Below are 17,206 nucleotides of genomic sequence, written 5' to 3'. Positions count from 1 at the left end.
TGTGCTGAAAAGAACGTTTGCTTTCACTTCATTTCTGTATATTGATTTGCAACAACTGCTACAACTGTGTCAGACTCCAGAATCCATACTATTTCTGTTCACTCTTCTGTCACTATTTTTAATGAATGTTTTTAAAAAGCTAGTTTTCTATGTTGGAAAATGACGCTGACATTCTTAATCCTGCCTACAGTTGGAGATTGGTGGACTGTTTCTCCAACCGGGGGAAACAGCTGTCAGTGGACAGACATGCACACCTATCCACCTTATTCCTAATCCTAGTGAAGTGTGGACAACACTTCTGATTATTCCTTTCACTGAAGTGGCATCTGTGAAAGTCATCTGTGTGCTACATGTGTCTTCACTTTTTTGGGAGAACAAGAACAAACAAACAAAAGAACTGTGGGAACTCAGCCTGTGTTGTGGCAATTTGTCTGCGAACATTTTCACATCTGTCACACCTTAAAGGGGATAATGTGAACTCAGTGATGGGAGACCACCTGCAGAATTGTTGCAGATTTGGCCAGTGGATTAATTGTTTGCAGTGAACTCATTGAACGTTCATGAATGTCAGCACTAAATACATTCAGGTGATTTTGCAGAATATCAAATGGGAAATATTAGTCTGACATTAAGGTTGAGACCTGAAGACTATAGAAAGACTAGAAAACTACAAGTTAGGTTGGACTTTTATCAACATACACAGATTTCTTGGCAGCCAAAAAAAGGACATATTCAATGGCTACTGGGGACTTTAATTAAAACTGCATCACCAGTCAATCCCTTAAGTTCCACAAGAACACAGGGTTTCATTGTTTATTGGCATATGCTCATTTATACTGCAATGTGCAGAAAAGGCACTGAGATAATGTTGGTGAAGTAATGGAGGGAGAGATGTGGCCACACAGATTGTAAACTCCCCGGAGAGAGATGGAAGACAACTTTGTAAGAATGAGGTGAACTTTGCTGAGCTGTGTCTCTGCACTGAAACCTCTCCGTCAACAGATTTTGACTTGAACTATTTCTTCAGTAGAAAGTTCTTCCAATGAAAACTTATGGGAGAGGTCTGTGCATTATCCTAACTGGTAACTAGGACATTGTTTCTGTAACACAGTTTTACAGTATATTTTTCAATTCAATTATATTTACAATATATTTTCTTTCTGATTTAGATGGATTGACCCTTTAACTGCTTCCTATTTTGTCTCAAAGTCACTGCTAAAAAATCAGCACTGCACAAGGCCAGCGCTCTGGCAGCGCTACAACCTCAGTGGCTTTGGAAGCACTTAGCATCGGGAAGTCGGCCACAGTCACAATATCTTAATTGCGTTGACAGCTCACAATTTCAAAATCTATCACTAAGCAGAAACAAGACAAAACACTCAAATGTGTGCATGCAGAGGGATGTTTAGCAAACACCAAAGGGTGTCCTACTAACAGTTTGCAACAGTTTAATTGTAATAACTTTCTGTTAATTCACATTAACATGTTAATCGGTGTCCAATATGTTTACAGAGATTAGCTACATGGAAGCACCCAGAAAGATATGAAGTTAATTTATGAGATGTTTCCTAGCAACACTGCTGAACATTGACCTGCTTTTATTTTGAAATATTAATAAATTCATTTTCCACACTGTGAGATTTCATGCACTACTTCTCTTCCTCTTCTTTGTGTTTTGTCCGTTTGTGTGTGCTCATGTGCACATTCTTGAACTGAGCACACACACACACACACACACAACCTAGCATTCTTTGAAGATTTGTTTTATTGTCACTGTCTGTTCTGTGAGCGTGTTGTGCAGGCGTGTGTGTGCAATTCTTTTCCATTCCAGAAACAATGTACTGTCTATACATATACATTCATGAGGAAGATCTTCTCGAAGCTCCATCAGACATGCAGCAACCGTAAACATGGCCCAGATTTCTATGAGTGTGTATGTGTGTCAGTGTCTGGTTTTCATTTGGGGCTCTGTTTTGACCAAACCAAGCATGATGGTGTAGAGGGCAGTGAAAGGACCTTTGCAGCCTCATGAAAAAAACTTTCTGTTTGCATGCTAGTTTGTTAACTAACTTTGCATTGGTTGACAATTAATTTGCATTTGTCTAATGTTTTTGCATTAAGAATCATCAAATACCTCGACAAGGAAACACTTTTGGGTTTAGAAAGGAGGGGGATTGTAGCTAGGGTTGCAAACTATCCCATAAAATATGGAATCATCCCGTAATTGGAAACTAAAAGACGTGTTTTGTATTGTGGTGATATGGGACACACTTTTTCCGTGTTTTTGAGAATCAATTCAGTGAAAGTGTATGGGAAAGAAATATAAGAGGTTAGACAAGGGCGTATGAGATAGAAGGAAACCCTCCTGCTCTCTCCTCTCCCTCTCCCCGTACTCTCTCCCTCAGCTTGTCAAGCTATGTTCCTCTATCCGAACAGAGAATGCGCGTCTCATTGGTCGTGACAAGCATGAGTGATAGCGTTGTTACGATGCGCCTGACAGCGGCTTACAACTGGTCTTACAGCGTAGCACTAGCAGAGTACAAAATTTTTTTTGAATTTATGAACAATTCTATGTCAAAATCAGCAGGAAGAGAACAGCTGTTCTCTCTCTCTCTTTCCAGAATTGACAAAATGGACAGCACACAATAACAGTAAAACAGGTAAGTTAGTTTACCAGTAAGTAAACCAGGTTTCTCATTTGCATGGCATTTAATTTCTCAGGATATTTAGAAAGCTGTCAATTCACACAGGTGAACACACTGCTGATCAAAATTTAAAACATTTATTACAAAAGAAAATTAGAACAATAACTTATGTTTGAATGAATGAGCTAAAGCCAACTAAATGAGACACAGATGTTGCAATTTGAGCTTTCATTCTTCACACTGAGGTATTGTGTGGCGTAAACTATCCCTCTAACTTCAGACCTGCATGGGGAAAGGAAAGGTAGAACAAGGAAGTAAACCTCAGGTATCAGTCGCACAATTGTCAGAGTGTATCACATCTTACAACAGAATACTGGCACACGCAACCAGGTCAAGTGAAGTTATTTTTCGTGACTTGAGAAAGTATCTTGGTAACACCACATTATTATTATTATTCTTGCTTTCTATCTAATTCACTGCAGTCTATTCACACCTTTTACAGTGTATTACAATACACGTTCTTCCCTCTTTTTTCTTTGCATCTATGTCAACTCTTATCCCCCTGCTGTCTCCCTCCTCCCGTCTGGTAAAACCACTCTGTGTTTTTATGACTGTAAAATGTTGACCCTGGAAAAAGGGGGCCGGCTGTACGACAACACACTTTTCCCAAGCGGGCTGCTAGAAAGAACTGGAACAAAGGACAATAGCATCAGCACAATGTGCCCATCTGTGTGTTGGCTCCTCTTAAAGTGTAACATAGGATAACAGATGATTACATCTGTCCTGACTGTGAACTCTCTATTATCACATTATCATGGAAGACACGCTTTGCCTTACTTCTAGCTTGTCAGCCTATCACAAACACGGCCAAAGCAGTTGGAAAAAATTTTCCATGTCAGTGACAGAAATCTTCACTCAGATCATTAAAAGCCTTTACACAGTCGCTGTTCTGTGGTTTGCTCTAAACCTCGACTGAAATTTTATTATTAGATTATCATTAACTTAGAAAGTGAGCATTTTTGCCAGGGTAATTTACCTGAAATTACATGGCAGAAATTGTCAAAAGCACTAAACAGAATAGGTTTCTTTAACTTTTAGAAAAAAATTTGTGTCTCCAGAGGGAGCAGTGGGAAGTCTGATAAATGCCCCCAAGTGATGTCACTTGAGTCAGTGTCAGATGGGGCTGAAGACTACAAGTTCGAAAATGAAAAATGATGACCTGGAGGTGTGGTTAGAAAGAAGTGAGCTTACCAGACCTCTGTAGCATGCTGCAGATCTCTGTGGCTCTAGGCTACATTAGCTGATTCAACCTGAATAGCCAACAAGTCCAGGTGGTCAAGTTGCATCATAGGTGATATACTTCAGGATTTGACATGGAATAATAATAATAAAGACAATATCTCGTTCTACTGCATCAGTTTTGATCCTTTTTTATGTCATAGTAGTACAAAGCTAAATCGATGGATTAGTCTTTAAACCCTGGCGCGTCCATAGTTTACCCAATTGTGTCGATACTGACCCCTTTGATAAGAAGTGCCCTTAACAGCAGCAAGTGTAACTTCGTGCACAGTGATACTGTATGGGAACAATCCATCTGTGAACACTCCCCGAGCTTCAAAACTTCATCTATTTGATCAGCAAACAGACCTCAAATGAATTGGCACAAAAACTGCTGCTGAGACCGTTTCTAAGAGCAGTTAACAGTTTTCACAAGAAACATGCAGATTTAAGAGTTTGTTCAGGCACATCTAGGCATGGTGATGTCAGTTGGTTGGTCAGTCCACCACTTTGGTCCAGATTAATATATCTCAACAACTGTATGGATGGATTGGCATGAACGTTTGTACAGATTATTTATGGCGCCCAGAGGATGCTTCCTAATGACTCTGGTGATACCCTGACAGGGTTTTCACTCAACCTGTGAAATACATGAATGCACACAAGTAAATCCATCCATCCATACACATTTACATAGACAAATCCGTCCCTCTAACCAGGGAACATCCCTTGGCAGCTCATTCATATCCATTGAGTAATGTTTACTTCATATCCTTTTGCCCCACTTATGTAAGAAATACTAAGTAAGACCATTTCAGAACACACAGGAGCCAACCTTGCCTGACATAGCATATCTCTGCAGCCTGACATGCCATCACATTAATAAAAACACTACACCTCCCGTGAGACCTCATTAAGGCTCTCTCTGCTGTGCTGATAGGACGGAATGGGGCTCTTGCTTTGTACGCTGGACTACACCACTATACCACAGGCAGGCGGAGAAAGAAACTACCCACAGAATAAAGGTCCATTGTGCAAAGCCTGCTTTTCTCCCTCTCACTGTGTTACTGTTCATCCTTCAAACGCCAACCCTGCCACAACAAGCCCCATGCCAAATGTTCCTGCTCCACCGGGCCTGGGAATTTGGCAGCCAGTTTACACACTCAAAAATAGAAGTACAGTTTTGTAGCCAATTACAAGGCTTTATAATAACAAGAGAATAATGGGCCCCCATGAGTGCAGATGTGAACCATTTGATCCACCAATAAAGACATTTCTGATATACAGTAGAGTATTTATCTGTCACCAGTGACTATTTGGCACTGAAAAATATGTTAGTAATCTGATCTGAAACAACATTTTCTCTCTCTCTAGTTTGAAAGTGTTTTGGAGTACTGTTAACATTTATCCGTTAAAAACTGTACCTTCAGCACAAATTACATTTTCTGTTGTGTTCGTCAATGGCAGGGCCCACAAAGCATGACGGCCTAGTGGATAGCACTGTGGCCTCGGTTCAAACCCCAATCGTCCTGGTCTTTCTGTGTGGGTTTTCTCCGGGTGCTCCGACTTCTCCCACCATCAAAAACATGTTATGTTCTCCAGTCAGTGCCATTTGACCTGGCACTGCATGGCAATCTGGAGTTGGTCACTGGGCGCTCTACAGTTGCTGCTCCTTTCATGGGATGGGTTAAATGCAGAGGATGAATTTCGCTATGTGATAAATAAATTACCTTTTACACAAGAGACTTCTACTGGTTGGTGGGGGCACTTGTGTGGAAAGGAGGTAGGATACGGCAGCCTCTGTGCATTATATGCCCTGCAGGTATTGAGTACATGTACAAACAAATCTTTATCAACACATTTTCAGCTGTTAGCCAAGAAACTAAAGGAAGAATGGATAACAAGGGAGATAGACGTTCTTTTGACAAGTATTACCATTTTTGTGTCACACTCTAAGAACATTGCCGTCCGTTGTAAACTTTGTGCGACCAGCAACAATCTTTCAACTGTGAACAATGCTACATCTGATTTATTGACTGTTATTGTAATTTAAAGGACAATAGCGTCAGCAGAATTCGTCACATCACATCTGTCCTGACTGTGAACTCTCTCTATTATCACATTATCGTGGAAGACACACTTTGCCTTACACCTTGAACGATGGAACATAATAACAGCAGAGAGGACTTTGACGTGACACACCCTTTGCTGGTCATCACAATCGCACTCAGAAACAGCTGAGGTAATGTCCACACAAATGTCCACACAAATACAGAGAAATTAGCATATGCAGCCTGATAATCAGCCTGCATTGCCATTTTATTTCACATCATTCTTCATTCTCACATCGTGTTCATGTTAGCCAATTTCTGTCTATTGGTTGAACACATCCATGTGTCTCTCAGAATAAATTATGATGGTTTGGTGATTGTCTGACTTTTTCTCTAGAGTCATGTTCACATAAAAAATTCTATTTGTCCAATACTTTAGTTCATGACCAAATACCTGCAAAACTAATGGCGTTAGTATCACCCTCAGCTTAATTATGTGTTTAGTGCTAATTTGCAACCATTAGCATGCCAACATGCCAAACTAAGATGTTGAACATGGTATATATTATTCCTGCTAAACATGTTAGCTTTGTCATTGTGAGCATGTTAGCATGCTGACATTAGAAGTAATTCAAAGCATTAAGAACAGCTTCACAGAAGCTCTACCATGACTGTAGACTCTAGTCTTGTTTCAGTTTTTACAATATTAATCTCACCAAGGCATAATCCACACATTTCTATGGCTGACATGGCTGACATCTTAATCCTTCCACAAAAATCTGATGAGCTCGGTTGTTTTTCTAACCAGGAAAAAAAGCCGTCAGTAAGCACACTACCAGATTATCTGAATCCGAATCATTATGGTGGATAATAAGAGGTCCGGGGGACGTAACACTTTTCAAATTTTACACAACTAATATTTAACCAGGTAAGAGCCATTGAGATCAGTGATCTCCTTTACAAGAGCAATGTGCCCAGACAGCAGCCAAAACAAAAGTTACATACGACCACAATAACCACAAGAAACATACAAGATATACATTTATGCCTCGATACCTCTAAACATATGTGAATAAAAACCTTCACTTAACAGGGTACCATTTAGGTAAAGTCCCAGCAACAAGGCCTCATACTCCAAAAAGCTTTTTTTCTCAGAGTGTATGAAGTCCTCTGCTCCTGCAACACACTTACTGGGTTAAGGGGAAAATAGGGCACTCTGGGAAATAAAACAAGGCCGTGTTTTGAGTCAAATCAAAGCCCTGGTTCCATGTCAACAAGCACTGTGGGGAGATCAGAAATCAAAAGACGCTGTGTTAGAATCACTTAAAACACTCAATAAAGAACAATAGCAGGTCCCTGTATGCCACTTTCTCTGCTTAATGAGCAAGAGAGAAGTGACCAAAAGCAGTAGATGGTTTTTCCATTTGACTCTATTTCCATGTACACACAGTGAAAAGGATAGCCAGTGTACGTATACAGTGACAGAACGCGCTGCAGTGAAATTTTATAGCTCTGTCAACAGCAAGTAGATGTACTGTGATATCTGGTCCACAGACACAAGAGGAAATCAGATCCCAGTGCTCCCAGCACCACTGACGCTTTGATGCATTTAACTTCCACATCTTTGATGAGACTTTTTTTTTGTCATAATTTTGATCTAGATTTGCATGATACACATTTCTTTAATTATATAATCACCATCATTATCCGTATTATAAGTATCAGTAGTTGTCATTGTTATGTAGTAGTATTAATAGTAATAATGTTGATTACGCTGTACTTCTCTTAAATTGATCTGCAGTGGTTTGGCATATTTGTTAACGATTTGTGCTGTAACACACACCACAAGTTATGTAAGTAAAAGAAATGGGGATCGTTTCCTGTCTTGGTCTCTGTGCATGTGTGTGTTTGAGAAAGAGAGGGAGAGAAAGAGAGAGAGTGTGTAAGACTGGACAAGCTGGCAACTTAGATCCAAGCTGCATGTGCTTAAAACAGAACTGGTTCCAGGAATACGCCTGAGGGACTAAGGAGAGCTACAAGGGAAAAAGTTACACATGCACACACACTTGGCCTTTAGTAAAAGTACACAGTGCTTCTCTCAAAGAAGTTTTGTAGCCTCCTGTGTCGAAATGTAATTTCATTAAGATCCATAACAGTCAAAACATTTTTATTATTACATATTACCTATATTACATGTAATTCATAGTCCACATTTTGCCAACAGCCAATAATTCTGTCCATTTAAATCAACAGAAACATGTACAGTAGAATTTTATTACTTAGTTAACTTGAGTTTAAAATGCCATTCTGGTGGATCAAACACATAACATGTCATTGGAAAGAGTGAGAAATGTGAGGAAAAGTATAGAAAATTATTAAAGCAATCATGATGCTAAAATCCTGATAGATAGTTACAAAAGAGTACATAGCTGTGACAAAAGTGAAATGCGCACATGCAAACTGTACTGTTATCGTATGTTTTCTCTGGATTTATATTATTGCTGCATTGTGTATAGTAGGTTACATTTTACTGCTGTCGCTGTTGTTATAGTTTTGGTTTCAGTTCTGTTATTTCCTGTTTTATTTTTAAAGTTTTCTTCCTTGATTGTCTTGTTTAACTTTGCTCCTTTCTGTGTGCTCATTGATAGACTGAATGCCTTTCACCTGTGTTTTGTTTATCACCTCCCTCTTTGTGTATTTTAGCAGGTGTCTTCCCATTGTCTGTTGTCATTGTCTTCGTCTTCTGTCGAGTGTCCCTGTGCTTGTGTGTGCCTTCTGCTCTTCTGTGTTTGACTGCTACCTGCCTCTTCAGAGAATAAGCTTGTTCATCCTTTGTTTGGGATTTATTAAAACACTGTAATAGAACCTGCTCTACATGAGTGTCCCCCATTTTGGGTCCAAATCCGTTCCCCCCCTATGTCTGCACTTGGAAACGCCAGCCTGCATGAATTTTGTATTTCTCTTTATATAAATAAAGACATTTCCATAAGTTGATGCAGAAAAGTCAGAAATTGGTGCAGAAGTTTTCAACAGAATGCAGGAAATGAAGTGTTTAATCCTCAAAATTTTCAGGGGGACATCCCCCAAACCCCCCCACTTGATAAGTGCTCCATCCAGTGTTCAAATAAAACCATTTTCTACAAAAAATGTACCCCATAAATTCACTAGTATGAAAGAAAACAATCTCTGTTTAATACATATAGCTTCCATGGGAAAAATCCCAAACACATGTTTGGTCTCCAAAAAGGATATGATGTCTGGACCACACTTGCATTATTGAACACGATTACTATTTGGCTGCAGAACCTTTTACACACTGCGGTGGTTAATGTCACAGATGGTTTAGGATTGGGCACATGAAATCTCAATATAAAATCTCACCTAGTGCTCCAACATCGTCCTGTATAAACATAAAAGCCAAAGGAAAATAAGATTAACATTGCCTTTACGTTCACAGCCCTTAATTATGTTATGGTACTGTAATACAATTTTATTATTCTAGATTTTAAGACAGCGTAACACTGCCACCACCTTTGTTTACCCGGTCTGGTCCAGCGTCAGTGTCAGAGAACAGAATCATAGAAACAGGAATATAGTACAAAATACTATCTTTATTGGAAATTTAAATTCAAATTTTAGGAAAGGACACCACAAGCAGAGAGCAGGGAGACATAGGTCAACCCCTAATGGTCACCGGAGCCACCATACAACCCTATAACACAGCACTACAAGGGAACTTTGCACACATCCTAAGAGAACCACTGCAAAACAGTGTGCAGTGCTGATTAGGCAATCATATTATGCACAGATAGAATTAGAAATTGGATTATTGTCATATTTATTACTGATGTTCTTCTCGTGCATAGCCTATGTAGCTGTAAAATCAGTAAAAGCAAAGTGGAGGCCAGCAAAGGGGAAGGTGAGCCAGGGAGAGGCCTACTCAGAGCTAAAAATTAGGTATTTGATTTTTACGCTCACACATGCACACATTGCTCTATTATATGGGAATTCATTGTAGCTGAGTATATTTTATATTAGTATATTAGTACAGTATATTATTGTATTTTAGCACTCAGACTGACTCGGGCTTGCCTGACCTGGTCTTGTTCAGCCTTGCTTATACAAACTGAGGAGGCAGGTGTCATGCTGAAGTTTCTTGAAGGTCTTCAGCATGATATGATGCACTGTATACAACAAAAACTCTAATACGTATTAAAATAACTGCAAATAATATTTCTGTGTGCCTCCAAAGGGTACTCGCACAAAAGGCCTCTCCGTCTCAAAGACCGGGGCTGAATTTCACTGAACTTACACAGGAACGGACCCCCTGCCTGCTATCTTCATTGCCGGCAACACTAAAAGTGCCAAAGCCACAGCCCCACACTCCCCACCCCCAAACACAGGTTAGAGTAATCAGTCATCACTACATAGGAATTATTCCCTTCAAGTGTCCGCGGGGAAACAGAGCCCCTCCTCACATTTTCTCATTTCAGTACTATTAGCTTACCGTTTTTCCTAGCTGTTGTTGCTTGTTGTTCCAGGTGTTGTTGCCACATCATACATTTCATAAATCTGAATGTTAACATTTACTAAAATGACTGAGCGGGCCACTTGGGGACAGCTGAATCAAGCTGTAAACACAACATTGACATATTATCACTTTATTACGATATGTCAAACTTGTTAGCAAACATTTGGATTTTTACGCACTCCGTAATACGAAGCAACATAGCGTTCATTTGAAGTCATGTTTCTGGCCACTTGGGTATTCACAAATATTCACTCACCTTTTGGCTCTGTTTTGGTCTCCACCAACTCCTGAGAAAAATATTTGGCTCTATAGCTAATATGGCTTCATAATCTTCTCAAGGCTAGTCGCTAACTTTTCGTGTCATTTGGTGCCTGACAAGTAATGTACAGTGTATATAATTATCAGAGTTTTTTTGGTAAAAAACTTCAGCCTGCTGCTGCTGGAAAGGTTCATGATTGGTGAGACTGATACAAATGTACAAACCAAAACAATGAGCTGAAATACATTTAAAGCTTTGTAGAAATAAGGGGAAATGCACAGTTGGGTGATTATTCTCTGTGGGTTAATCACTCGAAAGCGACACTTTTCTATTTTATCTATTGTTAGCAGAAAAATATTGATTAGAGCAGCTTTAACATTTCTAAAATGAAAGATGTTGGAGGATTTGCATACACATCATTCAGTACGACTTTTCATTAAAACAGTAATTAATTCATTTGTACATTGTTTCACTTTTATTCAATGACAAAATTGTAATACTATTTATCATTGTTTTTGTTTTCAAAGGTTACTTTTTATTCAGTTTTCAGCTCATCAAATAGTTTCCATAAGGGCCTGTTGTTGGAATGTTATGTAATGTGTTTACTGAAAGCTCATTGAGAATGACTGTTACATTAATTAATGCATGGTTTCTAATATCTGCAAGATCAACATGTTTCCTAGATGGTATCAATAGATAGAGCAGCTGCTGTTATACATGACAAATACTGTACATAACTGAAAAGGCATAAAGTTTCATATTGAGAATCACAGTCCTGTAAAGCTCTGGTTTCATTTCTTGAAAGTGTAACATCCCCCACTTGAACATGACTGAAGTGGTGTGTGAATTGCAGTGATGAGGCAAAACAAATTTCCTGTAATGTCCTGTAATTCAATAAAAAGCATGATAGGCTTTTGCTGCATATATTTATTATTTTTTAGCTCTACTTCAGACTACAGGTTATATTTTTATAGTCAGCCTTCCAGGCATGAGCAACTGCTCCTATCAGTTTATATATTTAACCATTCCCTTTTGGGGGCTGATTTCTAGATTTGGTTTGGATTAGCTTGTCCTCAGGAAAACGTAAGTCTTGTTTGAATGATACTGTTATCACCTAACCAAATAAAAGGAGGAAACAAGGAGTTTGGATAAGCTTCTCTAAACTTGAACACACCCTTACTGCAGAGACATCCAATATATTTTTGTTCAGATATTTATAAAACATCCACATTAAGCAGCATCCTACATGTAACAGGGTTTTGAAGGAAGCTTGCAAATGAACGTCACAACTGTATACTGTGAGGAGGTAAATGTGTACATGTAAATTCACCCTTTGAGCTTATTAGACATTCATTTATGTATTTTTCTAATTCTGAATATATTAAATAACTTCACATAACATTCTTGAAAAAAGAAAACTATAGTTTATTAAAACTTTTTTTTTCTAGAAAGTGGTTGGTTTTCTACAGTGTGGTTGGTTGTCGCAACTCCTCCTCCGTGACTCCTGCCTGTAGCCACATTTCCATCTTATTGTCTAGTGAATTTTAAGCAAACTATTGAAATGTTGCTAAAAAGTAATACAAAAATAAATGCTAATTAGGCACATTTTCATCCACTGGTTTGGAGCGAATAAACCAGGCAACGCAAAACGTAGTTACGGCAGAAGCTGACGTTACGTATGGCAGTAATAAACAAGAAGGAGAGGTGGGCAAGTTGCTACCAACCATGCTTCCGCGCATGATGGAAATATCCGGGAAGACGCCCAAAGCGGAAACAGCTGATCAGGCAGGTGAGGTAAATGTTGGCTACGTCAGAACATATTCTGCAAAGGTGTTTCCCTCTCCCATATACTAGCGCTTTAACCCTTTTTTGAAAAAGACAAAAACCACCTCAACCAAGCATAAAAACTTTTTTACGAAATTGAGAAAGTTGCTTGGAGTATTCTGACAAGCCGGCATGTAGTAAGAGCTGGACAGGCAACGAAGCACACACAAAAGGCGCGCGCACACACACACACACACACACACACACACACACACAAACACCCAGAAACACCAAGGAGAGGGAGAAAAAACAACACAAACACTAGGGAAAGGGAGAGTGGTACCGCTGACCATAACAGTACCCCCCACACGGGAGCCTCCAGGTTCCAAAGGACCTCCTTAACCATCTCTCATCTCGCTAATTCAGACAGTATCCCTCCCAGTCTACGAGGTATTGGAAACCTGTGCCCCGGTGACAGACATTGAAAATACACCGCATCATGATAGCCCAGACAGAATATGAAAGGGGACAGATCTGTGGCAGCATTGGTCATGGAGTTGTCAGCATACTCAATCCAGACAAGATGAGAGCTCCAGGATAATGCGTTAGTACTGGTGACACATTGTAATGTGGCCAACAGGTCCTGGTTGGCTCGGTCTACATGGCCATTGGTCTGAGGGTGATAACAATAAGACAAACTGACAGTGGCTCCTAAAGCCTGGAAAAATGATCTCCAATCCTGAGTTGTGAATTGTGAGCCTCTGTTGGTAACGATGTCCTGGGGGATACCATGAAGTCGGAATATATGGTTATATGTGTGCAGTTTAAGAAGATCCACAAAGTGAACTGTTTTGGAGAAACGATCCACAAGGTTAGTATGGTGGTATTACCTTGTGATGAGGGTAATCCAGTCACAAAATCCAAAGCAATGTGAGACCATGCAAAGAAAACGTCCAAAAAACAGTGCACATTGTAACTGGCCAGAACTTAGCCTATTGGCTGTCTGCATGTAGGCAGATTTTGTGGTGAGAGCTGGGTGAGAGGTGCAGCCACTTTGCTTTAGTCTCTAATAAAACAGCAAAAGATATTTGTAAATACCCCATAAAACATTACAAGTCTTCACCAGCCCGTTCTCAACAATGTAGCCCAGGAAGCAGACTGAACTGGTGTGGAACTCACTCTTCTCTGCTTTGACGAAGAGTTTTTTTTCCAACAACCTTTGCAGAACCTGACACACATGGGAGACATGACTAGACATTATCAGAGAAAATCAAAATGTCTCCACAGTGATGCAGTGTAAACCTTGGTAATAAATGCAGGGTCTGAGAGTTTTGTCTTTTTTACTTACAAAGAAATATCCTGTGCCATCAGGAGAAGTAGGCCAGATCAGTCCACATGCAAGGGAGTTCTTTTTGTATTTCTCAATAGACTATCAGGGCGACACATACATCCAGCTAGAAGGAAGAGGAAAACCATGGAGCAGTGCAATTTCAAAATCTTGTGGACAGTGAGGAGGGAGAAACAGTGCCAAATCCATAATGAAAACTTTACTAAGGTCATGGTACTCAGATGGAACAGTTGACGGTCGGGAGGTTCACCACTGGATGGGGGAATAGTGACCTCTGCTAAGGCTGACTGTAGACACTAGCCGTGACAAACAGAACTCCAACTAATTATGCGAACAACTGACCAGTCCATATGGGGTTCTGGGATCCATTGTACTGTTGGAGGCAGGGATGTCCCAGAACTACAGGATATTTTGGTGACGATATTACACTAAAGTGAATTGTCTCTACATGGTTGCCAGAAGGAATCAGGGTGGCAGCGACAGTACACTGGGAGTGAGCAGGCTGGAGCATTTACCGTGCAAGGTTCATTTAGGGGGATAGAGATCTTAGACTGACTGGCTAACTCTTTATCAATGAAATTGCCTTCGGCAGCAGAGTCAATTACTGCCTGTAGTATTAGTTAGATTTGCTGAAAACACAGAAAAATCCTGTGCCATCAGGGGATGTGATGGCAGGAATATAAAGACTTAGTTGCTGGTTGGATGGGAAGATGCCTTGACCCAACAGTACTCCTACCGCTACTACTCCTAAGAGCCGTATCTTTTTGCCGTACCAGACATTGTGCAAGAAAGTTGACCTCTTGGCTGCAGTACAGGCACTCACTCGCTCTTCTTCAACAGTATCATTCAGCGGGGTCAAGTTGGCTCTTCCCGAAATTATGAAATGTTCAAGATATTAAGATGCAGAAAGTGTTGCAGAAATACGAGAGAAATGTCATCAGACCGAGCCCAGTCTGTCTCGAGTAAGTTGAGTGACAATGCCTGCTGTGAATTGATGCCTGTTGCTGAGCTCCTGTTTAAATTAGGCTTCTCAATTCAATGACTAACGTTTGGAAGATGTGTAGCCTCTGTTTTACTCATGCATGATAAGACAGTAGCCGTACAACTGGGCTTGATAAGGTTGATGTGTTAGTAATAAACAATTAGTCATATGGAAATTCCATTATCGGCGCGGTTATGTAGTTCATGTTGTGTTATTCCTCCCTCTCCAAGCTAACATTTGCTCAACTGAGAAACACAGACCGAAATTGTAAAAATGGGTTTGGGCTAAGGCAAAGAAGCAGAAGGGAAAGCCATGTCTCTGGAATTGGAGGGAACTTCTTTAATCTTGGGAGCAGGGCAACTGTTAAGGGAGGCTGCATCTGTGCTTGCACTGCTCATGGAGCTGATATCTAGTTTAATGGACAGGGAAAAAAGTCAAACGAGTCAAAACTTAGGTCGAACTCAGGTTCGTCTTCAGACACCAGTTCATCTTTAAGCTGTCTGTTTAATCCCTTCTAAAGTACTCATCATTTCATCTAGCATCAGCCGCTAAAGTTTGAAACTCCACTGAATAGTCAGCCACATTCATAGATCCCTAATAGTTAAAGATTTAGATGCCCAGTAGCATCTCCTTTATGGTTAGGATAATCAAACACCTCTCTTAGCTTAGCGACAAACTGGAACAGACATTGGAGGAATGGGTTTGACAGATAACTAAGACACTTTGAGATTTGATTATCCATAGTGTTTACATATATACATACATACATACATAGCAATAATCCATTAAGTTCTGTAGAATCTTTTTGAGTTGTCCTAGATAGAGTTCCTGGTTGGAGATAGCGTGCTGTAGAGCAGCTACTTCCGGGACTGAGCTTGCTGGGTCCATGTTGGCCAGATCGTTTTGTTGAGAGTAATTTTCTAGGACCCAAGTGCACAGACAGGGAGCAGTAGTAAAAAGTAATAGTCCAATTTATTTACAGCTTGCAAGAATCTGCAAAAATACTGAATGTTGCTTGGAATCTTCTCTGACAGGCCGGTACGTAGTGGGCTGAAAACACAGAAAAGGCACTGAGACAGACTGGCACAATTCTCCACAGGAGGAGAGGATCTGGAGCACAGTCAAAAATAATGGTCAGAAACATACACAAGGAAGCAAGAATCAATCACTAGGTTCAGAGGGAACCCGTAGCACTGTACCACAAGAGGTTATCTCGATATATTAGCACTAGTGCTTTAAATGACCTTAATTTGAATGACAGTCTAACCACCTATCAGTTTAGGATGGCAACTGCAAAGGCAGCTTTTTATTCTAATGTGATTATGAATAATAAGCATAACCGTAGACTTTTATTTGACACTGTTGATAGACATACACAGTCAGCAGCCAGTAAGTTGTACGGATTTGTCAGAACATGATTTTATGATGTATTTTTATGAGAGGGTTGAGGACATCCGAACTATGGTACCCCAGTCAAATGTTGGGGGATTAGACTGCGCTATCACAGGACCATTTTCTACATGACAGGGCCACCCTGAGTTTGAGCTGATTTCTTTGGCTGAGTTAACTAAAATTGTTGTGACTGCATGCGAGAGGTACCACTTGCTCTCTGGATCCCTTGCCTGCCTGGGTTCTTAATGAACTATGGCCAACATTAGGATTGTATGTTTTAGCTGGTTTAAACCTTTCGCTCTCCACAGGAGTTTTTCAGGTTTGCTTCAAATCTGCAGTGGTTAAACCATTATTGAAGGAACCAAATCTGCATATAAACTCTTTGGAAAATTATAGACCTGTTTCTAATTTGGCCTTCTAATCTAAAGTCTTTGAGAAAGTGGTTTCAAATCAACTTTTAAAATATCTGTCATCTAATAATCTTTTTTGAGCAAAACATTCCACTGAAACGGCACACACAAAGGTGGTAAATGATCTGTTACTGGCTGCTGACTCAGATATAACATCTGTCCTTTTGTTGTTGGATCTTAGCGTGGCTTTTGATACTGTGGACCACTGTATTCTTTTGGACAGAATAGAGAAATACTTTGGCATCTCTGGCCAGTTGCTTAAGTTATTAAGATCTTACCTTTCAGAAAGATCTCAACGTGTGTTTTATAATAACACATTTTCTGACCCTTCACCACTTCAGCATGGGTTTCCACAGGGTTTAGTCCTTGGTCCACTGTTGTTTTTGTTATACTTAGCGCCATTGGGTCAGATCATTCGTTCTTTTGGGATTGTTTTTCATTGCAATGCTGATGATTTACTAATACATATGACAGCTGTTGCAGGAAATGCATCTGATTCGGTTAAGTTATTGACTTGCTTGGCTGCTGTGAGGAGCTGGTTATCAG

Source organism: Micropterus salmoides, unplaced genomic scaffold (assembly GCF_014851395.1).
Source record: "Micropterus salmoides isolate LMB-PRFRI ecotype aquatic unplaced genomic scaffold, ASM1485139v1 Ms_hic_scaffold_4, whole genome shotgun sequence".
In the NCBI taxonomy this organism is placed as follows: Eukaryota; Metazoa; Chordata; class Actinopteri; order Centrarchiformes; family Centrarchidae; genus Micropterus; species Micropterus salmoides.
This window is presented reverse-complemented; position numbering follows the sequence as displayed.